Source organism: Acinonyx jubatus, chromosome X (assembly GCF_027475565.1).
Source record: "Acinonyx jubatus isolate Ajub_Pintada_27869175 chromosome X, VMU_Ajub_asm_v1.0, whole genome shotgun sequence".
In the NCBI taxonomy this organism is placed as follows: Eukaryota; Metazoa; Chordata; class Mammalia; order Carnivora; family Felidae; genus Acinonyx; species Acinonyx jubatus.
Genome location: NC_069389.1, coordinates 17597864 through 17622667, shown reverse-complemented (window position 1 = coordinate 17622667; position 24804 = coordinate 17597864). Strand labels below are relative to the sequence as shown.

At 41.5% G+C, this 24804-nt stretch overlaps 1 protein-coding gene across 2 annotated transcripts in view; it reads left to right on the top strand.

Moving 5' to 3' along the window:
- SMPX (small muscle protein X-linked) overlaps nt 1–16985 on the top strand; it is a 53801-nt gene extending 36816 nt beyond the window's left edge. For both annotated transcript variants that reach the window (XM_015080926.3, XM_015080927.3), the window contains exon 5: nt 16582–16985. The gene's annotated coding sequence lies outside the window, so the exon portion shown is untranslated. The remainder of the gene's footprint in view (nt 1–16581) is intronic.
- The last annotated feature ends 7819 nt before the right edge of the window (nt 16986–24804 follow it).

Genomic DNA, 24804 nt, shown 5'->3' with positions numbered 1-24804 from the left:
AACATGGGGCTTGAACCCCCAAACAGTGAAATCATGACCTGAGCCGAAGTTGGAGGCTTAACCAACTGAGCCACCCAGGCACCCCAGGGTGTCTGAATCTCAACCCATTACCCCATGCTAACTCTCCATGTGGCAGATAGGGTAAGCTCCATAGAGGTGAAATGTGCTGTGTAACTTAAGAAGGACATTCCTAATATAACAGACGAGGAATTCTGCCAGTGGCATCAACTTATACCTGCTAGTCACTTAACCTCACTGATTCAACATTAATTTATGTAATTGTTTATTAAGTTCTGACACTGTTACAATCCAAGGGTTGGCAAACTAGGGCCCATAGGCCAAATACAGTTTACCACCTGGTTTTCTTTTTAAACTTTTTATTTTGAAATAATTCTAGATTCACATTCAGTTGTAAGAAATACACAAAGAGATCCCTGGATGCAATGATTTGGAAGAAAGAACAAAAATTATTTTTCTAATCTCTGTAGAAATATTTCTCAGGAAGGCCTTGCCATGTTTCAAATATATGCAGAGACAAAAAAGCCGGATTTGATACTCTTTATTCAAGCATACTGTTATGGATATCTAGGGATTGGAAGGAAAACACAAAAGAGGTTCTAAATTTGAACATTTTTCAAGTCCAATACAAGACAGGACCGGGATCACAGCTACTTGGCTGATTGATTGGCAGTTGCATAGCTTTTCCCAAATATTGTGGCATAAGAACTGAAGCCAGTTTCTGAACAACGGAGTTGTCCAGCCTTGGGCTTTCAGTGGGAATCACTTTGTTTTTATTCTAGTTATCGTAGTCTTGGAGTCAGGCAGCAGTGAATTGCTGGATACAGCTAGACCTGTGGTTGTAGGTGCAGACTGCACACTCGGATCACCAGGACTTGCCTGAGACCCACCTCTGACCAATTAATTCTTTGAGGGAGGGGTATGTTTCACAAGATCCTAAGGTGAGTATAACACGCAGTTTGGGTCAGAAGGACTGAGTTAGAGAAGGTTTCTCAGTTCCTCCCAGGATAAACCAAACTGAAATGTTTCTTGCTTAGAAAAGTGTTCCTTTGGTTGAATGTCAAGGTTGCTGGTATGAAAGTCCCTAAATGTGGGAAATAGCTAAGCATTCTTGAAAAGCCATGTAGCATAAATATACACTTATTCATAGGGTGGTCCAATTGTGAGCCACAGCCTCTGTTTGGGATAGCACATAGGGAAGAGATATTGTTATCCAGAATGCCAGAGGAGTCCAGAACAATAGCCATATTGAGCTTAGTAGGGGCTGAAGACACTCTGGTCCCCACTAGTGAGTATGCTGTGCCTTGTCAGTGTTGTGATGTATTTAGCCAGCAATACGTAAAGTCATACTCTAATAGGTCAGGGGACCATCCGTGTCACTTAGTCCAACCCAGTCCAGTAGGTCCTCTCTATACTCCATGTTTTCCAGATATGTCCCCTACCCTGGAGAGTGACTTGGGTTTAACAATGAACTCAGCAACTTTTTATCTCTATCCCAATCCACCTCACTCTAAAAACTGTCAGGGCTGCTGTCCCCTCCAAATAATCCCAGTCGCACCCTTTGGAGTGACTCATTGAGAGTCCAAGTAAGTCCCATTCCATTGGAGTTTCTTTTAACTAGTTCTACCTTTGGGTATAAACATAATATAAGTGGGTTATATTTTTAGTGTGATATGCAAAGTACTAACTGCTGAGTGCTGAAGTGTTGCACTGTAAGCTTTGGTTCAAGATCAGTCAGCTATGTTGGCCTGCTCCTGCAAAGTTGAATCCATGAGTTCTCAGGATGCCAGATCTCTAATGTCTGGCTATCCACCATTTCAGAAATGCCCAAAGCAATATGTTCCTACCCTGTGGCTAAGGAACTGGTTTTTGACATAAATGCCATTTTTTTCATGATTCCTACCAGTAACACCTATTTATTGACACATAAAATATAAGAGCTGGGCTTGGCTTACAGCAGTTGTAAAAAAAAATATATATATATATATACATATATATATGTATATATATATATACACACATATATATATACACACATATATACATATATACACACACATACATATATGCGTATATATATACATATATGTATATATGTGTGTGTGTATATGTATATGTGTGTGTATATATATACGTGTATATATATACATGTATATATATATACGTGTGTGTGTGTGTATATATATATACACACACACACACACGTATATATATATATAAAGTTTTTATTTAAATTCCAGTTCATGAACATACAGTGTAATAGTTTCAGGTGTAGAATTTAGTGATTAAACACTTATATTCAACATCCAGCGCTCATCTCGACAAGTGCCCTCCTTAATCCACATCACCTATTTCACCCATCCCCCTCCCAATTCCCCTCTGGTAGCCATCAGTTTGTTCCTTATAATTAAGAGAGTATTTCTTGGTTTGCCTCTCTTTTTTCCCATGTTTGTTTGTCTTGTTTCTTAAATCCCACATATGAGTGAAACCATATGGTATTTGTCTTTTTCTGGCTTTTTTCACTTAGATAATCCTCTCTAGTTCCACCCACATCATTGCAAATGGCAAGATTTCATTCCTTTTTTATAGCCGAGTAAGATTCTATTGTATCTATATACCACATCTTCTTTATCCATTTATCAGTTGATGGACATTTTGGCTCTTTCCATCATTTGGCTGTTGAACAACTATCTTACCTATTGCTGTGTAACAAATTTCCCCAAACCCAGCAGCTTAAAACAATAATAAATATTATCTCAGAGTTTCTGTGGGTCAAGAATTCAGCAGTGACTGAGCTGGGTGGTTCCAGCCTGGGGTCCCTTGTGCGGTTGCAGTCAAGACATCAGCTGAGACTACAGTCATCTAAAGCCTTGACTAAGGCTGAAAGATCCACTTTCAAGACAGTGCATTCATGCCACTGGTTAATGGGTGCTGACTGTTATCAGGAGGCCTTGGTGCCTTCCCATGTGAACCTCACCACTAGGCTACTTGGGTGTCCTCACAATATGGTGGCTGGCTTCTCCCAGAGCAAGTGATCCAAGAGGGAGCAAAAGTACAACATGCAGTGGCTTTTATGAGCTAGCCTTAGAAGTTACATTCTGTAATTTCTGTAATGTTCTCCTGATTACCCAAGTTAGCCCTATTTGGTGTGAAGGGGACTATACACGGGTATGAATACCAGAAGGCAAGACTCACTGGGAGCCATCTGGGAGGATGCCTACAATATCACCTTTAAAAAAAAAAACAGTGAGAACACTGAGGTCCAGAGAAGTGAGGTTTGCCCAAAGTCACATAGCCTTAACATTTCAATATTTGTTTTTCTTTCAACCCCAGTGATCCTCACCACCCACACTTTCTTGTATTTATTTAAAACACCAAATGTTGTTTATCTTTGGGAAGATTAGAAAGATTATTTCCAAATGTGAAGCCAGTTTCCCTGATGTTTTTTTTAACAGAAGAAGCCTTCAGAGTAAGCAAAGTGCATACTCTGAGCACTCAGGAAAGGTTTTTCTTCATTTCCTTGGGTCATTAGGGAGGAAGTGCTACAGAAGGAGGGAGAAAAAAGCAGAACCTCTAAGGGAAGACAAATACAGAAGAGAATCCAGTGTTTGAGGGATAAATTTTACCTTTTTGCATGCTCTTCTCTCTCCTCAGCTTGTTCCCATATTGTGATGGTTTTCCTGCTCTTTCTTTTGATTTCTGAGGGTGAAAACAAGAAAAAAGAAGACAATAAATAGGAAAAAAAAATCAGAGTATCACCAAAAATCAAAGCATTGGCGAGGCCACCCTCCTTAGGAGTTTGGGTTTCACTAATCCCAGATAAAAGACAGTGATCTGGCCACAAGGACTCCCTAGGAAAATCACAGAATTTTTTTCTGTAAAAACTTATGTTTCTGAAAACACACATACGCACACAAAGATTTTTAACCGCAAGACTCAGAACTGATCAATATTATCAGTTCTTTTCTCTTCAGGATCCTCTTTGAAATAGCCATCTCCTAAGAAAGGCAGCAATAAGAAAGAAACCTCTTCCTTATTCTCTATCCCTTTTCAGTCAGTTAAAAACCGACAAGGCCTGTCATCTCTGATCAATGTAATTGTCAGGAGACACGACGGCTTTCTCCCTGCTTGACCTATTTTGTCCAATGGGGCCCACTCGTTTGTCCTCTGCCACGCTACCTTCTCTCCTGAGTTTCATTTATAGCAGGGTGTATTAATGGTTAAATCGTTAGAAGTGGATCTGTCTCCCTCCCAAGGCTTATTTCCCCTATTCAATAAATTAAGCCATGGGATTGGAGAGACTGTCCATTTCTGCTCTATTTAAGTTCAGATTCTTCCTTGCCCACAAAATACTGTGAACCGACAGGTGAGAGCTCAGTATGAGTTCCCACTGCCCGCCCAGCAGTCTGTGGTCACTTGCTATTTGTTTCCTATTTAGTTCTCTAAGAAATGCTTGTGTGGCCCATGGGAATTTTCCTAAGCCCTTGATGGAAGTCTGATATCTGGAGCTGAAGTGCTTTACTGAGCAGCTCTTGGGCATTTGCGCATACTGAAGGACCTCCTTTCTCAATCCTCAGGCGAGAGCCCTTGGACAATTGGTAGGAGGTTCTGATATATTTGATCCCTCTCTTCACCTTGAAAGAAGGTATGCAAACTCCATTCATCCACCATTCTTGTTGCTGTCACACAGCTGACCTCACTGAACAACTGGAGCATTAATGGCCCACAGCTGTCAAAGTGACCTGTGCACTTCCCTTCTCAAAGCCTTTTCTCACTTGTTTGTAGTTGCCAGAGCCCTGCAGTCAAGACCTTTCAAAAACAAAAGTGATAATGTCACTGCCCTGCTGAACATCCTTCAGTGGCTCCCCATTACCCCAGGAGCCTGCATTAACTGGCTCACACTCACCAATTTTTCCCCATCTTGCATTTCTGCCCCTTCAGGGCATTCCTTCTCTAACCCTAGTGAACTTCTCCCAGTCCATGGAGGTGCCACGCTGACACGAGGTCTTTACACATGCTGAGAATTTTCTTTGCAAGTCTTTCTCTCCTCCCCTACCCATTAGCTGGTTCACTCCCACCCCTCATGCAGTCTCAGTTTAAATACACTTTCTGGAAAGCCCATGGCCTTTTAACGGGATAGCACCCACAACAGCACCCACAGCAGCTGTCATTTATTTTATTGTCTTACTTCGTTCTAGATGTTCAATTCCTTGAAGAGGGTAACTTGTCACTTGTCCCCTAGTGTGCCCACAGTGCCTAATACATTTTCTGACATATGATGTAACCAAATTTAAGCCAGGCATTTAAGACCATTTAACCACCAAGCCACATCCAAAAGAAACCTAAATTGATTTCCAAAAACGGCCTCAAAAATGAATGCAAATCTTCATCTAAGAAAGATTTACATTGTAAAACACATAGTAACACTACCCCAAAAGTCTCTTGATTCATTATCAGCCCAAGATTCCTTCACCCTGGAGACTTCTTACCCCAAATATCTCATTATTTACCTAAAACCCAGCTATCCACTGGTTGCCCCAGCCCTTCTTTTTTTCGTATAATTTTGAGTCAGTTTACTCCTTTCAATTCTACACTCCAGCCCTTTAGACCTCCACCAGCTGTCAACACCACCAACAGCTTCAAGCCAAGATGACAACGACTGAATCTTGCTTGGAAGGCAGAGGTGGAGGAAGGGATGTGTTGACTTATAAGCTTTTTGTGGGACTTGTTTGTTTTTTTTTTGTTTGTTTGTTTTTTTTTTTTTTTGCTATATGGGAGGCACTCTGCTAAATGCTTTATTAAGTAATGCTCCCAACAACCCTACAAGCTTCATACTATTAGTTTCCTGTACTTCAAAAGAACACTTGCCCAAGGTAGCACAGCTGGGAAGCAGGAGAGCCGGGATCTGAAGGCAGAGTCTGCGTTAAAATGTTTCCACACTAGGCGTTCAGTAAACATTAGTTGAACATATAGACAAGGGTCCCACCTGGGAACCAGTTTGGAGGCTGGCAAGGCAAAGGCTTTTAAAGCATTTTCTCTGGTGAATTGATTGCAAGTATACGTGAACGCTTTATTTCAAAGTTGCTTTTAAAAAGGGGGAATGAGAGATACAGGCTTCCAATTATGGAATGTATAAGTCATGGAGACGAAAGGTGCAGCACAAGGGAACACATTCAATGGTACTGTAATAGTAATACGTGGTGAAAGACAGTAGCTATACTTGTGAGCACAGCATATCATACAGACTTGCTGAATCACTATGTTGTACACCTGAAACTAATGTAACGCTGGTGTCAACTATGATTCAATAAAACAAACAAAAAGTTGCTAAAAGAGGCTTCAAAAAGTGAGTTCAAAAACTTGGAATAGGAAAAAAATGTGGTTAGGTAACATTGTTAGACAAGGTAGATGTTGTCATTAAACTCTGCTACAAGGCTAATTTAGTGAGGCAGGTAAATCTAATTTCCAAGAAGGGGCCATTAATCTAATCAAAGTTGATCAGAAAATCATTCATATGTTTTATCACAAATGCCCCAGAAGGGACTGTTCATCACACTAGAGCACACAGCTGTCCCAGCTCAGGTTTGGGATCATTTTCTTTCACAGAAGCATTTCTCAACCTCAGCAATATTCACATTTGGGCTGGATAATTCTTTGGGGGTGTGGGCTGTCCCAGGCCCTATAGGATGCTTACAGCATCCCTGGCCTCTACCCACCAGATACCAGTGGCATCCCCTCCTCCTGGTTGTAATAACCAAAATGTCTCTAAATATTGCCAAATGTCCATGGTGGGGAGGAGCAAAATACCACCCCACACACTGCGAATGACTCCTCTAGGCCCTTGATTCTCAAAGTGTGGTCCATGGACCAAATGCAATAGCATCTCTTGGAAGGTTGCTAGAAATGCACAACCTAGGCTCTACCCCAGAGCTCCTGAGTCAGAATCTGCAGTTTAACAAGATCCCTAGGTGCTTCCTATGGGCATTAAAGTCTGAGAAGCCCTTCTAGACCAGTGGTTGTCAACCCTACCTGCACATAAGAGGCCTTGGGGAGCTTTAAAAAATACTGATCTCACCCCCAGAGACTCTGAAGTCATTGGTCTGGGGCAGCCTGGGCCTTGGGATTTTTTAAAACTCTCCAGGTGATTGTAATGTGCAGCCAAGTTTATGTTTCTTGTTGTGGATAGTTTAAGAACAACCTGCCCTACAACTTTGGGAGTAATTTCCAAAAGCCTGTAAGCAAGACCTCACATCTCCAGAGTGATGCTTCTTTCCTTTCCATGAACATCCTTCTTTTTTGACTTATTATCACTTTTCAGATGATAAAATGAAGGGCCTTTGATGATAGCTTTGAAAGGTAAATTTGCAGCATCTGGGTGGCTCTGTCGGTTAAGCGTCCAACTTCAGCTCAGGTCATGATCTCGTGGTTCGTGGATTCGAGCCCCATATTGGGCTCTGTGCTGAAAGCTCAGAGCCTGGAGTCTGCTTCCGATTCTGTGTCTCCCTCTCTTTTTGCCCCTGACCTGCTCACGCTTTGTCTGTCTGTCTGTCTGTCTGTCTGTCTCTCTCTCTCTCTCTCTCAAAAATAAACATTAAAAATGTAGGATTTGGCCATAACTAACTTGAAATCATGGTTGGAAAGATTTGGAAGAAAAATGAAGTCATTGGCTTAAGCTTCCCCAGATAGCTTTTTAAAGACGTAAAAGCCATATAGTCAGTGATATTGTAATGGTGTTGTATGGTGACAGATGGCAGGTACACTTGCGGTGAGCACAGCATAATGTGTAAACTTATCAAATCACATGTTGTACACCTGAGGCTACTGTAACATTGCATGTCAAGTATACTAAACAAATTTTTTAAACCCCTTTAATTAAAAAAAGAAGAGCCATCAGAATCATATCTCAAACTCTTGCTAATTTAAAAAAATGTCTGTACTTGAAAAAATTCCAAACATTAAACAGCAAACTCTATCAGGAAAATTGTTTTGCATGAAATGTGCAATAATATAAAGAGCCCGTGAAAATTGGGAAGCAAAACACTAACACCTTAATAGATAAATAAAGGAAATGAACTCACAATTCACAAAAGTGGATGTATAATTAGAGAAGCATGAGAAAATGTGCAGCCTGACTAGTAATCAAAGGGATGCTCAATGGAAAGAGTTACCAATTTTCTTTTTACAATATTCACAAAGATGAATGGGAAAATGATCATGGAACAGGCCCTTGCTCATTCCCTCAATAGATAGTGTCTTCTGTAGAGTAGGCACTCCGCTAGCCTACACAGGGTGTGGGGCTTACTAAATGGAAAAGTTCCAGCCACTGAATTTCTATCTCCCCCAACCCAGTTGGGCCTTGATGGAAGGCAACCTAAAGAAGATGTTCATGTGGGAAAAGTTTTATTCATTTACAATAGCAAAATTGATTAAAAACACAAATGCCCATTAACAGGATTATGATTAAGTAAACTTTGGTGAATCCACCTGATGAAATACTACAGACACTATTTGTTATATAATGAATAATTAATGAAAAAAGAATACAAATAGTAGAAAACTGGAAAAATGGTTCAGTAATAAGGTAAATTTTGAAAATGCTACATGGTGTCATCCCCACAATCCAAAACACACAATATGCATCTGTATATTTAGAGCTCTGAGGAGCCCTAGGGGTGCCTGGGTGGCTCAGGTGGTTAAGCCTTTGACTTTGGCTCAGGTCATAATCTCACTGTTTGTGGGTTCAAGCTCCATGTCGGGCTCTGTGCTGACAGCTCAGAGCCTGGACCCTGCTTCTGATTCTGTGTATCCCTCTCTCTATGCCCCTCCCCCGTTTGTGCTCTGTCTCTCTCTGTCTCAGAGATAAACAAACATTAAAAAAATAAAGCTCCAAGGAGCCCTAAAACTTAGAAAATGGTTTATCTTTGTTTAACCCAGTATTTCTCCATTTATCTGACCATGGAAAGTTTCTTTTTTTTTCCCTCCCCTCCTTTTCTTTCAAAAGTGAAACTTTATTGTCTCTTGGAGCTACTATTTCTCAAACCCACCAACCAACCAACCAACCAACCCTTGAGGATATGCTAGCATATACAGTAGTATTTAAAAGCTATATATACTATATATTATTAACTTAAATTTAAATTAAAAAAATAAAATCTATGTAAAAATAAAAGCCATACATGCTATGTACATAAATTAAAAAATTCATCAAGTTGTTCACTTAAGATTTGTGCATTTACTCTACAAAAAATATTAGAAAGAAATCCTGCTAAATTCTGAGAAGGCAAGAAATATTTTTAAGTTAAATTTTGGTGTACATTAGAACAAGTACAAGAATGTTTAAGTCAAATTATTGATACACCACAGACAGGCAAGGTGAATCTGATACTGTCAATATGTACAGATTACTTGTGCCCATTTTATATAGGTTTTGAAAAAGGGGTTAGCATAGGGGAAAGAGCTCCAGAAAGGTTTTAAATCCTGGACTGGCCATTAACTAGTTGTGTGACCTTAGACAAGCAAGTCAATGTATCTGGATTTTAACTTCCTAATTTCTAAAATGAGAAGCAATACTAAAATTCTAGTTCTGTTAATCTTCAAAAATAGTTTTAAAGCTTTGTAGTTCTATCTTTGCCTGATGGTACATCAAAAGCCATATTTTTTTTTTGAATACTGAATCTTTGGACCTCTTGGTACCATCATTGTTACTGTAAAAACAAACAAAGTCAGTCAGCTCTAAGGTGATCTCAATGGCAATGTGTTTTCCAGGATGCCTTATGGGTGAGAGACAGAGAGGCCTATATTTATTTTACAGATTCTGTTAACTTTATGTCAAGAAATTGGTTTACCATTTGGATGTTCCAGAACCTGTGACTGCTACAGACAGTTGCCAGATACTTCTAAGAGGATGCTGGATATTTCTGATGTAAGCACCATTGTCTATAGGCCTTGAATGCTTAGGCCTGAACACAGAAGGGTTTCGCCATCTTTGGAAACTTGGAGAATCTCTTGGATGAGACAGTAGTCTACTCCATTTTGTTTTATCACTTTGTCTACCTTTGATGTTTGTGAGTTCTGTTTTGTGTGGGAAGTCTTGGGTCAGCTTTCTCCAGTGAAGTCACTGGCTCCTTTTGAAATAGGGAGGTCTGTGCTCTGGTAGATGGAGAGAAATTGACCACAAAACCAGGAGCTGTCAGTGGTGACTAGTCTTGGATGATGCCCTTTTCTCCACTAAGATCTCCCCAGTTCATTGTTGTCTCAGCTGCTGTCCCAGGCCCTTGACTCTGGCTTGATTACCTAATACAACAAATTCGCAGTACAATAGGATTAAAATAAAACCTTCTGAGCTTGTTTTAATGAGATTTGACTTGGACATGCAATTTGCCTTTTCCTTACTCAAACTTTCCACGTCAAGCACAGAACACTATTTGAATCTGGATTTTAGGTGCAGAATTTTTAAAAAAATGTCCTACTCTTTGTGCTTTTTCTCATGTTCCCTGCTTCTAATAGCTATTGGTAGAAAGATTTCAATTTTCACTTTATCCACCAAAAGCTTCATGATGCACAAAAGCCAATTTGGGTGGATGTTTCATGGTTTAAGAAAAAGATTTTAAAGTTTTTATTTAGAGTTTTGTTTCTTTTAATGAGAACTGTGGGTTTGGAGTTCACCTGAGTGCAATTCCAGGCTGTGCACTTCCTCTTGTTTCCCTGACCCTGGTGTGGGAGGTTCTGTAGGAGCCATGATTATAGCTTGCACTGCCTCCTCTCCGTGCTGTCATTTACACGATACAGTGTGTGTGAATGTGCTTCATTAACTCTGGAGGGCCCTGCCAATGCCCTCTGACCAATTCCAAAGCTTCAGCTAGTTTTCTCTGGGTGCATGGCTACCCCCTGCACATGGAACCAGACAGAATGTGAGATACACCTTTCTCTTGACTACTTTTGAGTGTCACTGTGTTTATGGCTCTATGATTTAGCACCACGCAGGAGGAAGTAATCATTGCACAGTCCCTGAGTGTCTGGTTAAAGGACTAAATGCAGACAAGTGTTGAGTGGACTCCATTTCATAAATGATGTATGAGGGGCCACAGCCACTATGACTAACAGAGCTATAAATGGATCATGGCAACGTGTAAACATCACATGCTCCTCAGCCCAGACTTAAGGTGACACAAGGGAGGTATTTGGTGTAGCACCCCTGTACCAGCCAAGGTGTGTCCTTCCCAAATATAAACTAGAAGTGGTGACTCTGTGTCTTTTTGATTTAAGTACAAAAGGAGTGTGGGATACCTGGTGAGTGACTGTTCAGCAGAATGCCTCATGTTCCCCATCGTTCTCACAAGTGTCCCCTATAGGAGAACAGGACACAGGAGAATAGCTGACAGCTGGTTGTCTAGGCAGCAAAGCAGTGTGGCCCGGGATACCGCCCAACACACTTGCATTCCAACAACTCGACAAACAAGTGTGCTTTGCGGCATGGGCAATTTTAGCTCTGGATCCTTTCCCATTGTTCCCATTTCTAAAATTGAGCCCTGACCCCAGGTCTCTGAATTCCTGCATTCTTGTATTCTGGTAACCGACAGGTACCCCAAGAACACACTGAGGCCCAGAAGGCTAAGGATGGAGACTCTGGTCCTTTGGAGGCTTTGCAGTGCTGGCAGAACCATATGTGACCTCAGCTATCAGCAGTGTCCTGTGTCCAGGATTGCTGGGTCCTCTTGGATTCCACTGGGACCTGGGAGGGAGAGGGAAAGCTGGGGGGTGGGAGAGGACAGGGTGGTCTGCAGAAGGACAGCTGCCATAACTCCTCTCTGCTCTATCTGCTGCCTCCTGCCTGGCTCCTTCTACGAGGAATAATCAAGTTCACACTGTAGATTAAATGAACTAATTGTGTAAAGTGGCACATAATACGAGGTCAAAAGGGACACCACCGCCATCAGCTCCTTCTCCATTCCCCTATGAAGCACAGGCCGATGGTTTGGGCACAGGGGCCCTTCTTTCACCAGGTTCCCCATGCTTCCCATGGCTTGCAGGCACACTAAGTGAAGGGGAAGAGCACAGTTCACCCGGGAATAGTGTTGCATAAAGAACTCCAGACATTTGTTTCTCTATATCATATGGCCATCTTACAGGGCCAAGCGTTATCTAGGAAAACTGGGTCAACATTTCTCTATGTTTCCAAAACTGTCCCAAAGATAGAGGTCTACCATCTGAACCCAGTCATGAGGGGTGCCTTAGGGCTTTTAAATACTCACTGAAGGATCATTGCAAATGGATCATCCTATACTGAGAAGTACAGCCATAATTTCAGGCACCTGGGACGTGTATGTGATGGTCAAAGTCCATATTGAGCCTGTTACAGAAATGGTTCCCATTTCTGGGTTGCAGATGGCACTTCACGGTCTGGACACTTCTTGGAGAGAAATCACACCTCATGGAACATGCTTCAGTGACAATTTGCTATGACTCATCACCCCTCCCACGCTGCTCAGAGAAGCTGGAGGAATGTCTCAGCTTCAAGGGCAGATTGTCATGGGCCTCTCACTTAGCCAGAAAGACTGGCCATATGTCACCCAGCATGGTCACCACAGTAATCACATGGCTTGAGTGTGCCACATTAGGGCTGAGGGCAGATGTGACAGCACCATGGGGATGTAGCACATCAAATCAACACTTCTGGTTTAGTGTGTTCCCCCTCACTCTTTCCTGCTGCCTCGCACTGAAGAAGGTGGCTTTGGCTGTAACTCCAACTCCAGTTCTCTTCCTGTTCTCACTTCCCCAGTGGTCCCACTGGTCAGTCAGCAGGCCCCTGCTCTGTGTCAGGGGCTGTGATAGGCAGTAGGGTGTAAAAATGAATAGGACATGTTCATACGCTCCTAGAGGTCACAGCCTAGTGGCAGGACAGCTGCGTGGGAAAGACATGAGAGGAGAGAGGGCACATATAACAGATAATTACAGTGCAGCGTGTTAATGCGGAGAGTCATGGGGAGGGACTTTACTCAAAAGTTATAAGCACAGAGGGCGAGGCCTGACAGCTCTTCTCACATTACAGAAGCGGTGAGGGTCCAGCAAACTCAGAGTGTGGGGCGTGTGAGGGAAAGTGGTTAGATACAGACTGGCTGGAAGGCCCAGATGAGGCTGGGAGTTTTGCTGGCCAACAAAATGAATTTCATCCAGAACTCCTGGGCTGGGAAGGGGTTGGTATCTTGCTTCCTCTTGGTGACTGGCTTGGACAGAAAACAGGAGTTTCTAAAAAAAATGCTAAAGAAATATGAGAGCCTATGCCAACTGCTATTGATAATGTTTTCTGTTTTATAATTATTCATCTTTTCCCATCTTTCCCTCTGGTTTGAGAATTATCCAAACCTTCCCTGTTAGTGGAGTGGAAAAAGCTCTGGAGTCAAAACACCTGAGTTCGAATCCCAGATTTTCTATTCACCAGCTATGAGACTTTGAGCTACTTTTGACTTCTGACCTCTCTGTATTTCATCTGGACAACGAGTATAGGCATACCTTGGAGACATTGTGGCTTTGGTTCCAGACCACTGCAATAAAGCGACTGAAATGAATTTTTTGGTTTCCCAGTGCTTATAAAAGTCATGTTTACACTATTCTGTAGTCTATTAAGTGAGCAATTATATATATATATATATATATATATATATATATATATATATATATATAACATTACATACCTGCCTTAAATAAAACACATTATTACTAAAAAACTGCTAACCATCATCTGAGCTTTCAGCGTCACCATCTTTTTGCTACCTTCGGTAGCCCTGCCCTGATCTGTCAGCAGCCCTCAACATGGTTGGGGTGGCTGTGGCAATTTCTTAAAGTAAGACAACAGTGAAGCTTGCTGCATCACATGACTCTTCCCTTCCCTTTAACAGTTAGAGGCCACTGTAGGGTTATTAACTGGCCTAATTTCAATATTGCCATGTCTCAGGGAATAGGGAGGCCCGAGGAGAGAGATGGGGGAACAACCAGTCAGTGCAGCAATCAGAACACACCCAACATTAAGTTTGCCATCCTACATGGGAACAGTATGTGGCACCCCAAAGCAATTACAATAGTATCATCAAAGGTCATTGGTCACAGATCACCGTAACAAATATAACAATGAAAAAGCCTGAAGTATTGTGAGAATTACCAAAGTGAGACAGAGACACGAAGTGAGCAAACACTGTTGGAAAAATGGTGCCGATAGACCTGCTCAGCGTAGGGTTGCCACAAACCTTCAATTTGTAAACAATGTAGTATCAGCAAAGTGCAATAAAGTGAAGCACAATAGAACAAGGGGTGCCCATGTAAACAGAGAGTGCATCACGGCGATGCTATAAGCGTTAAATGACATGACAGGCTCTAAGAAAAAACACCAGAAAGCAAAGCTTTCTAAAAGGCCTCTGCTACAGGAGAGATACCCTCTTGCACTGCTGGTGGGAATGCAAACTGGTACAGCCACTCTGGAGAACAGTATGGAGGGTCCTCAAAAAGTTAAAGTAGATCTACCCTACAATCCAGCAATTGCACTACTAGATATTTATCCAAAGGATACAAAACTACAGATTCGAAGGGGTACATGAACCCTGATGTTTATAGCAGCATTTTCAACAATAGCCGAACTGTGCAGAAAGCCCAAATGTCCACTGACGATGAATGGATAAAGAAGATGTGTGGGGTGTGTGTGTGTGTGTGCGTGCGTGTATATATATATGTGTGTATATATATATATATGTATATGTATACATATACATATATATACATATATATACATATATATATCATGGAATATTACTCAGCCATTAAAAACAATGAAATCTTGCCATTTGCAACGACATGGATGGAGCTAGAGAATATTATGCTAAGCAAAATAAGTCAGCCAGAGAAAGACAAATACATATGATTTCACTCATATGTGGAATTTAAGAAACAAAACAGATGAATGTATGGGTGGGGGGGGGGGGAAGATGGAGGGAAACAAACCCTAAGAGTCTCTTAATGATAGAGAACAAATTGAGGGTTGATGGAGGGAGGTTGGGGGCGGAGATGGGTTATATGGGTGATGCATACTAAGGAGGGCACTTGTGATGAGCACTGGGTATTGTATGTAAGTGATGAATCATTGAATTCATCATTGAATCCATTCCACTGTATGTTAGCTAACTAGAATTTAAATAAAAATTTGAAAAGAAAAAAAAGACCTCTGCTATAGAATTCTCCTCAGGGCTCACTGGCCATGACTGGATCCCACAGCTGCCTCTAGTTTTAAGAGAGACTGGGAGGTAGAGTATTTGCCTATCAGCCTTTGTAGTAGAGAAAAAAGAAGGGTGAAGGTAGTTGAGAATGGATACAGAGAGAGACAAGCCAGTGGGTGACTGGGTGGCTCAGTTGGTTGAGCTTTTGACTTTGACTCAGGTCATGATCTCATAGTTTGTGAGTCTGAGCCCAGTATCGGGTTCTCTGCTGTCAGCACAGGGCCTCCTTCAGATCCTCGGTCCCCACCTCTTTCTTTCCCTCCCCTGCTCACACACTCTCTCTCAAAGATAAATAAACATTTTTAAAAATTAAAAAAAAGAGAAAGAGAAAGAGAGAGCACCAAGCCATAGTGTCTGTCACAGCAGTGGCAGAGCTTTGTTTGTGGAGTTTTCTTTCTCCAGCCATTGACAATTAAAAAAAAAAATGTAGCATTTTATTTGTTAAAAAAGATGCAACCTATTCACATAAAATCACAAGGTATGACACCCAGGAATAATGAAAAACAAATGTGTAAATAATGTCCAAAGATCTCTACATACAAGAGATTTTAAAATAAATGACACCACATCCATGATCTATTGCTGCACCCACCAAAATCCAATGGGTTAGAACAAAATCATTCATTATACTGGCTCATATCTTTGTGCCTCATTTAGGTTGGGATCACTTATGCACCTCTATTAGCTGGGGCTCTGTGCTAGATGGGGCTTTGTTGGGGCATGTTAGCTGGGGTGGCTCAACTGCACATGTTTCTTATCCTTTTCCTGGGATAAGTAGGCAGGCCAATGGCAGACATACAAGAGAGTTAACAAAAAACATGTGATACCTCTTGAGGCCCAGGGTCATAACTGGCAGATCATTCTGCCTCATTCTGTTGGCTGAAGCAAGTCTCACAGCCAAATTCAGACATGAGGAATTATACCCCACCCACAATAGTAGGAAACAAAAAAGTTACATGGCAATGGAAATAGGCAGGGGTGTAAAATTGGATCCATGATTGCAAATTTACCACAGAGACCAAAGGTCTTCAAGTCATAAATGTAAGGTTAGCCTTATATTCTAATCATTTCAGAGGTAAGCCATCCTAATTTAGTTTGGAATTACTTAAATCACTAGAGCTGAAGTTGATGGTCACAGCTTCTACTCATAGTTCATTTTACATTCATGGAATCAAGAGATGAAGTTTCCAAGTGAAAATAAGGTCTTCAATCTTGACTTGTACCTAACATATTGATTTTCAAGTTATCCCTAAATAAAACCATGAAAACAAAACTAACTCTTCCTTTGGTTTTTATTTTGCAGGTTTGATGTGAAAAATTGAAGAGAAAGACAATGGATTCAAATGAAAATAGCTCATGAAAAGATTTTATATATTTGTATGAAGATTATGAACCTCCTGAATGCCTGAGACTCTAGCAGAAACGTCTTCTTTGTACATTTATATCTCTTCCTTCTAGTTGGCTGCACTTCTTACTTTATCTTCATGTTTGGCACCTTGCAGAACAAATCAGCTCAAGAATTCACAACTGGATGGTGTGGTTTTGAGGAAGAGCAGGATTTACTGAGAGGGATAGGGCAATATGAATAACAATGATTTCCATTGGAAGTTCTCTAAACTACTTCACACACTATTTTGGTCAGTTTGGGGAATGTATTTTAGTTCTTCACGTCCTCAATTATATCAATAAACTTTTTATGAGTTCAAATACTTGAGTAAATGTAAAATGTGAATCTAGACTAAATTAATTTTCATACTTTCAGATAGCTACATATTCTGCCACATGGAGAGAAATGAGATATAAGAACCAACCAAATCCCACATTGCTTAAGTGGGGGTTTCTTCTTTTGAGTAACCAGCTACCATGGGTAAAATTATGGCTGACTGATCACTGCAAATGAAGTTAAATATTGCCCTAAGAACTGGGCATTGTTGATATTCCTCCTCCAAGGATGACCTTTATGTTGAATGCATTTTACTTCCATAGAGGCTCAGAAATTCCCTTTGTTCAGGAGGGAAAGAGTTCATTAAAAGGCACAACAAAATAAAGCAGAAGGATCAGAACAAAAGAGAGGGGCAGGTCATATCTTAGTTGTCCAAAGAAAGACGAAACCTATCTCCTGCTGCTAAGATAGAGAGTCCCTATGAAACTTAATCAGTGGTCAACACCATCATAAACCAAAGAGTTACTCATGTCCCTCCAGAGCCTTCTGATCTTCACAGATACCGGGGCAACATCACAGTGTAAAGGTTTGAGGAAACAGGTTCTGGAAACCACAATGTTTTAAAGGCAAGTGTGTCACCTACCAGGTATACAGAGACCCCAGCATCATGAAATTTTCCTTGCTTCAGTGCCTCCCATTAAAAAAAAAAAATCAGATGTTCTTCTAAACATCCCAAGCAAAAATTAGTCTTTAGCTTTTCTGTTTCTTAGAGATCAGTTTCTAAAAGCAGGTAATTGTGCACAAACACGTGACTGGCTATAGATTCAGGAGGGCCTGATGAGTTTAGGTTTTCCTGAAAGGGCACCCGTCTCTGGGCTGTGGTTTAGCCTGGTGATCTAAGTCTAATATAGATGCATGGGAGGAGACTATCAGTCAGAACAAAACCTGCCAGCTTAATCCTGTTAGCAGAACAGGTCCTAAATAATGTGGCATTGTGTTGCCTTGGGCAATTCCACTCCTTCCTAATTAGGGTAGTTGGGAAGGTTTTTTTTTTTTTTAACCTCAGTATTCCCTTTGTTTATATATAAATGATCCATGTTCGTTTCAAAATTACATTCTGGTTGTATGTTATAAAAATTGTCTTCATACTTTCCTGCAGTCTCCCAAGTCAAATGCGTAGCATAATACAGACCAGAGTCATCAAATTCAATGGATTCGTTGACAGCTTTTAATTTACTATGTGTTTTATTTTGTTAAGGCTCAAATTCACTGTATTTGGGATCTAGCAAGTTCCACATTCTATCATTCATTGGACAGCACATATAAGAAAAGACAGCATTTACTTTCAATGAAGGTATTTAAAAATATTCACAAGCCTCATGCTAAATGGCTCTTTAACAATTCATATTTGGAAGAGCCTTATTTATCTTACTTGTTTGTAAACAACCAATTATTATGCAACTTTTCCATGTGGAAGAAACAAGATACAAGTAGTTGAAGGTTCATTAGGAGAGAGAACAAAACCAGACATGACATCAGTTTGAGCAATTAAAGTAAAGCATAAGGTAGAATAGCATTTTCAGTGCCAGCACTCTACATGGTACAAATGTTAGGTGTTCTGCTAATAGGTGGGAATGCCCCAGTGTGATCTCAGTAGCCCTGCCCACACTGCCTGGCTGCCTACTCTTGGTGGCAGGCTCTAAGCTAAGTGCTGGGAGGAGTGCACATTCTCCCAGAATATCACCTTGCTAGAAACCCTCTCTCACATCCCCTCTCCCCGCTCCATCCCCATATGGGATTTTCTGATACTTCAATACTGCATTTGAGTGATGAAAGAGAAGACCCCACGGGGTTCAGGGCTGTGTGAGACACCTGAAAAGCATCTCCTTTGGAGCAGAAGCCATCTGGGACACGCAAGGCTCTCCAAAATCCTCTCAACCAATCATTTTTTAGGATCTTTATATTTTAAGAGCACAGATTGGAAGGTAATTAGCTTTGCTTCCAAGGTTACTTCCTGAGTAGATGAATGACAGTAGTAGAATTTTAAAAGTTAGGCCCAGGGTATGGGGGATGATAATGACTCAAATGAATCCCTTATTTCTAACTAGAACAGAGGATTTACAAAAAGCCTCTCATTTTTGATAAGGAACAGTACTAATCTGCATGTACCATCCCATGAAGCTACCACACTTACATTCTTGGGCTGACCTAGAATCAGGGCTCCCCGCTCTGCGATAAGACATGGGAAGGTTCATGAGGAATGAGAAGAGGGCTCATCTGGATTCAAGGACCACAGGTTGATCAATTACAACTGGTTCCCCTGGAGGGTGTGTGGCATTATCCCAGGGCTTTGTAATCAACTTGAGATAGAAACTGCATTTAACCTGGTAATTGATGTTCCTTTGGGATTTTAACCTCTCTCTGAATGTAGGCATCGATGCGGTCCACAGCTAGTTCCTTGCCTCATATACCATTAATGAAATTTCTCTAAAGGAGAGGATATATTATCATCCCATTCAGATACAACTGTGTATTCAGTCAACAAGCCCCACACAGAACAACCACTTGGGGAGAACATGACCTACCAGCATGTTGCTAGGTGAACAAAACCCTTCAAGTTTATGCACTGAGTTCATTTTCTTCTCAAAGCAAATGACCAAATCTGCTTAGATTCTGCACTGAAGGCAAATCACACTGTCAAAAAATATATATACACTGATTATAAAAGAGGGAATTCAGCTGTAAAATAAGATTACAGTGGTAACAACACAATCACCTAAAGGTGTTCTTCAGAGAAAGAAAAACAACCTCAATTAAGTAATCATTTTCAGATTCTGGGATGCACTTGGCCTCATATCCCTCAACCCCATACTTGTTTATTAAAGGAGAAAAATCACTCTCATAACATTTGACTTCTGTGCAAAATAATTCAGTTCCACCCTTGACTAGGAGAGACTGCACCATCAGATAGCAAGGCTCTTTGTTATGACCAGCTCTTTCCCTGGTTCGGTGAGGATACATTCAAGATATGGATTCCACAGGGCAAGGGGGCTTTCCTCTTGGGCTTCAGATGCCTGCAGATGAGCTGCAAAGCAAAAGAAGGTCTGCACTCTAAAATCTAATTTTCATATGTGATCTTGAGTTGGGTGGAACAATGATGCCTGGGGTGAAGGGGGATATGCAGGCAGGAATTTATCCCAGTATGGGTTGCTTACGGTCTCTAGACATACAAAATAAGAATTCTAGGCTTCTCCAGAAACTATTCCTCCTTTTAAATATTGCTCATGCATCTATGGTGCACTAGACAAAACAGGGTCCTGGAGGAATTTGTTCAGAAACATTCTGAAACACACAGTTCAATCCATGCACTCACACAAGCCACGCTGCCTTACAGCTCATGGCAGGCTTTAGTCAAGTGGAAAAAAAGGGGTGCCTGGGTGGCTCAGTCAGTTAAGCATCCAACTTTGGCTCAGGTCATGATCACTCTGCTTATGAGTTCGAACCCCACGTCAGACTCTGCACTGACAGCTCAGAGCCTGGAGCCTGCTTCGGATTCTGTGTCTCTCTCTGCCTCTCTCCCACTTGTGCTATGTCTCTGTCTCTCATAAATAAACATTAAAACATTTTTAAAAAGGCAGGGGAGGTTTTGTACTTACAGGGGTTTAAAACATTTTTTAAATCTTTTTATTTATTTTTGAGAGAGAGAGAGCATGAGACAGGGAGGGGCAGAGAGAGGGGGAGACACAGAATCCGAAGCAGGCTCCTGGGTCTGAGCTCTCAGCACAGAGCTGGACACGGGGCTCAAACCTACCATGAGATCATGTCCTGAGCCCAAGTCGGACGCTTAACCAACTGAGCCACCCAGGTGCCCCATTTTTTTCTTTTTTTGTTTTTTGTTTTATTTTATACTGTGCCTTCTTGCTCTGACCACACAGAGAAAGATTCCTGGGTTCAGGCAATCCTCACCCTCCTCACCCAGCCTGAGATGAGCTTTCCTGAATTAAGTGGGAGGTGATAAACATTTGAAAAAACTAAAGAAAATATCTCAACTCCTAGGGGCCTCAACACCCATGAGGGCATGGATATTTCTGCTCAGTATTGGCAATTAGGCGTTTGGTTGGCATTCTAAAATCTGAGTGAATCCAACTTTATTATAATCTCTTTAACATGGCATGCTGCATTTACTTACATTTGCAGGCAAGGAAACGGGCCTAGTGATTACATAATTGTGCACAGACCAAGACTCCTTAAATTGCAAACAAACAAAAAACACCAAAAACCCCCCACCCCAAATTTATTTTTTTCCAAATCTTTAAGTCATTGCCAGGCATTGTGGTTATGATAATGATGGCCAAGGAGGGGGAGGGGGGCGCCATTTGTAATCTAGGTAAACCCTACACACATGGAGTGGGAAATCTAGAAGGAGGAAAAAGCCAGGAGGGATGTCCCTTAGTGAGACCCACTGGTCTCCAAACTCTGCAGTTAGATCCTGGTCAAGTGCTGGAACACCAAACCACAGAGTAAACATTTTGGCCCTACTTTGCTTATTGCTTATTTCCCTGGACTTTTCCCAATATATTTTCTTTACCAGCTGAGAAAGGAACTCTCTCCTCTCTGTGCTCTGGAACCTTCCCATCTGGATAAGTGGACTCTGCCTGCAGATATACTGAAATGACTGTGGCATTAATTTCCTTGGAGAGTGTGCTTCCACCAGAGGCTTTACCAATATCTGCCACCCCGGAGTCATTCCTTCCATTTGGCCCTGGGTATAAACAATAATGCCTATTGCTGGCTTGGAAAATAAACTGTGGGAACTGGCATGCTTTTCAATGAGAGGTCATTGAAGAACAGTGCTGGCAATGACCCATTGTATCCCCCAGACCTTTTGTTTAGAGGCTGAGCAAAGGCAATGATCTCTAACAGATGCACCATTAGGCAAGACCTACATCTGAAAGCTTAGTTGATTCAGACACTCAGTAATTAAGTTGTGGGCCAGCGAGCACATTATCTGCAATCAAACATGTCCCCGATCAGTGATTAGACGGGCAAACATGTGACCTCATTGTCTCTGCCAAAGGATGATTATGTAACAGTCTCTTGTCCTCAGACATCATGGTTATTTGCCAACTTTTCATCCCAGTAAATAAGCTGAAATCACTTGCTATGGTTCTGGGAATCAGATTTTTAGGACAACTGATTCTTCCTCAGGAGACTTGACCCATTCAACCTGATAACTGATGTACTAAGAGACCCAGATGCAAGGAGGGTGGGTGAGAGAGCTGGGAGCTGCAAAGAATGTCTGAGGGGCAGCCTGGAGTCACATGACTTTACCCAAAGACATGTCCAAAGGATGTGCTTTTAAACTTCAGAGCTTTCTTGCTGCTTAAGAAGTAGTAAAGAGAAAGGTGTGTAGGAGGGAAGGAGGGAGAGACAGAGAATGAGAAAAAGGACATGAGAGACCAAGAGAGAGAGCATTTGCTTCTAGAGCCTGGTAGTCAGGTCACTGAAGAAGATTCTGTGGCTTCCCAGGGGACTGGCTGAGCTGGGGAAGCCTATCTGTTTTGTGCACAATCGAACACTCATCATCTATTTTTTTTCTGAAGGGCAAGAAGGATGCATGAGAGCTTCCAAGTGTGTGTGGGGAGCCAAGCAAGGACTAAAAGATAATCTGGCTTGAGGTCACCCGAGACATCTAAATGTCACATAGTCTTGTACATGTGACCTGGAACTGCCCTGGGGTGACTCAGGCACTGGCCCTTTCTTAATCCCTTATTTGCTCTCCTTCCTCCAGTGAGATTAACACAGCCACAGCCCACAGAGCAGCTCTGAGCAGCACTCCTGCTTTCCGGGACCAGCTCCACAGTTCTGCACACAGGAGCATGGTCTCTGAACTCATATCGATTTGCACTGAAATCCTGGCTGCTCTATTAGGGTAACGGTCACTTACAATGCTGCATGTGTTTTCAAAACTAAAACTACGGCCAAATCAATAGGCAATGTGTCTTTATCCAGCACAGAGCCAGGCCCTACTGGAGGAAAGAACGCTGTATTGTGGAGTCCCTCACCCAGACACTTACAAAGAAGAGTTGCAAAGACTCTGAGGGTGACAGTGAGGGCCGTATCTGATGAGCATATGGAGAGCTAAATTACAGGGAGAAATTACCAACAATGATTTAAGATGAATCTATATAACTAGTGATTTAAGTCATGATCCAAACATTTGGATTTAATTTAAACCCCCCATAATCCAGACTCCTTTACCTAAATCAGAAGTTATGATTTAGGCAAATGTTCAGGGTAGTAAGCACATAAATAAGCATTTTTTTGTTTTTTTTTGGTTTGCTCTTTGTTTCTTTCCTTAGTAGCAGACTCTGAGACAAGGATTCAAGTGAAGGTAACTTGTTTCGATAGGGAAGGGGATGCCAATAGCGCTCTGGTGAGGTGAGATAAGGCCGGGAAGGCAGCTCAAGAGAGAGGCTGGGAAGGCAGTTATAACTATGGGTAACTGAAGCCTAATTCTACAGGTGAAGCTCTGGAAGTCTGAAGAGAATATTCGCTCCAGTTCAAATGAGGGAGCTGGGGTATTTATGCACCAACCCCCATCCATTGTTAATTGAGGGCTGCCCGCCGCACCAGCAGGCAAAGCGCACGCTGCAGGTCAGGGAAAGCCCCAGACAAAGGAATGCGGTGATTGGCAGGTTGGAAGCTGAGTCATGTGTGCTAAAATGTACAAGCCAAGAGGTGAGGCACAGGGCCATTACAACTTCTACGTACAAACGGAAAAAATTTTTAAAAATATTATTGAAGATCACTGACACATTTTCTACTGAAGATGTGACTGGCTAAAATATACAACATTACTTTAATCATTCTTGCTATTTTCCCACTACAGATGAGTGAAGGGTCAAACACATGGATAGGGATCCTTTTCTCTTTTTTTTTTTCCTACAAGGGTAACCATTTTGAAACAGTATTGATGATGCAAATAATTTTAAAAATAGAAATTCTATAGGACATCTTATCTCAATTTCACAACTATCCCCCTCCCCACTCCTGCATATTTGTCAAACTACATTTTCATCATAAGGATCTAGAGATAAAGCCAGGAAGGCATATATCTATATAAATACATATGTAAGTAAGTATATCTATATAAATATAGATAATTACTACATAATTAATCTTATTTGCTCTCCATATACAATTAACATACAAAATTACTATAACTGTGAAGGCATGATTTTACAATAGATAGATGTGTCCCTAGAAAAATAGTTAATCAGACCCAGATTTCTCTTTTCTGTAAAAACAGTTTCATCTCCTAGAATTTTTTGAAAGCTGAAAAAAAATATCCTCATGGTTAAACCCCATGGCCCCAAAGCACCCTTGACTTTTCATCATTCTTGTTTATGTGTCATTGCAAAACTGTACACAACTTGGGGCTTAAGTGTCAGTTCAATAAGAAAGCACCCTTGAATAAAGTAATAAAAAGAGCTAGAGAGAGAAAGATGACTTGAACATAATGTGTAATCGGTATTGATGATCTAGTGGGCTGCTAGGCTTTGCAGTGAAAATGGCAAATGAGATAACAGCATCCAGGAGGAATAGTAAGTGAAAGCACTGGTGGTGGAAATGTGGCTGAGCAGATCAGACGAGGTTCTGAAAAGCCTTGAGGTTGAAGGGTGGCAAGCAAGTCCTTTCCACCCAGTGGCTTCCATGCCACGGTGAGTCAGGGTGATGGGAGTCCAGAAGAGCAAGAGGGCAGTCTCCTAGCTGTGTAATGTAAAAATGCCTTGAGTGGCTGAGAGCGGTAGGTGTCCCTCAAGATTCATTCTTCCCTGTCTTCCTCAGCAATAAAACCTC